Genomic DNA, 1,361 nt, shown 5'->3' with positions numbered 1-1,361 from the left:
TATCGCCATCTCTTTTCACCAGACCCATCTAGTATGCTTACAAACTTTTGAAGGTAAAGTATCTATCTCTCTAACTCTTCCTTGAAGAATCCTGCATTCTTCAACTGACACCATATAAAAATGGTACTTTTTTAATGTCTGTGGAACTCAAGTCAGGCTGCCTTTAAATATGCTTTGCTTTTGGGAGCAAATGGATGTCTGAAGGGGCATGATTAGAACTGCAGTTAGTATGGAGGAGTACTGGTGTGGCACTGTGGGTTAATGCACTGGACTGCAAAGTCGGTTTGAACTGCGAGGTCGGTGGTTCAAGCTTTCCTTGGAAACCCTAAACAGGATCACTGTGGGTGGAACAAACTTTCTGGCCCTTAACAACAGCAACACCAAGCACCATCTTAATGTGGGGGGAAATTCCTAGATGCAACTTTCCTGGATTTTTTCTCATCAATGCCATTATTAATTTTGTAAAAAGCTGCCATAATCATTCTTGGAGAAAATCTATCCTTGTCCTTGGAGAAAATCTATCCTTGTCCTTGGAGAAAATCTATCTGGTTTGTCGTTGGAAATCCCAAAAACATTCACTATAAGTTTTTGAGGTAACCTCTCTGCCTTGAATATAACTGGCCCAGAAGATCCCCTAGGAAATCATTGCTCAGATTGAACTTTTTTCTCTTTTTGAAGACATCCTAAGGAGATTAACACAAGCAGCTTTTCTAGAGTCACCCACTGATCACAGAAACATATTTAAGTATGTTTTGCTAGGAGTCAACCCATGCACGTATGTACTGAAACCCTAGAAGCTATATTTACGTACTTACCCTTGTAGGTTGTAGGCTTAACTTGGCCACTTAGTAACTTGTTGTTATGATCTATTGAGTTGGTTCTGACTCATAGTGACCCTGTTTAGGGTTTCCAAGGAGCAGCTGGTAGGTTTGGATTGTCAACCTTGTGGTTTTCAAGTCCATTGGTGATTTTTTTGGAGTCTCTGTTTTCTCAACTGTAGAAAAGTGTAACATATCTCAAGTACCTGTGGGTTTGTGGATGAACAAGGGCTCTTTCTCTTTGCTACTCAGAATTTGATCCATAGAACGATGGAATCAGCATCACCTGGTAGCTTATTAGAAATGCAGAATCTTGGTTCCCTGAGTCAGAATGTGCTTTTTAACAAGCTCCCTGGTAAATTTGTATGCACAGTAAAAGTTGAGATGTTTCTCTGTGTGATGGCTTGGTGTGGTGGTTCCTCTTCCATTGTCATTACCTATCAACCCTCCAGGAAGTCTATCCTGGAGAGGTAAACAGTGAAAGGAGCCAACAGTGGGCACTCATGGGGCCCCTGGGTGTGTCTGCCTGCCTCAGTCTCCATT

Source organism: Chrysochloris asiatica, unplaced genomic scaffold, assembly GCF_000296735.1.
Source record: "Chrysochloris asiatica unplaced genomic scaffold, ChrAsi1.0 scaffold00339, whole genome shotgun sequence".
NCBI classification, from domain to species: domain Eukaryota; kingdom Metazoa; phylum Chordata; class Mammalia; order Afrosoricida; family Chrysochloridae; genus Chrysochloris; species Chrysochloris asiatica.
This window is presented reverse-complemented; position numbering follows the sequence as displayed.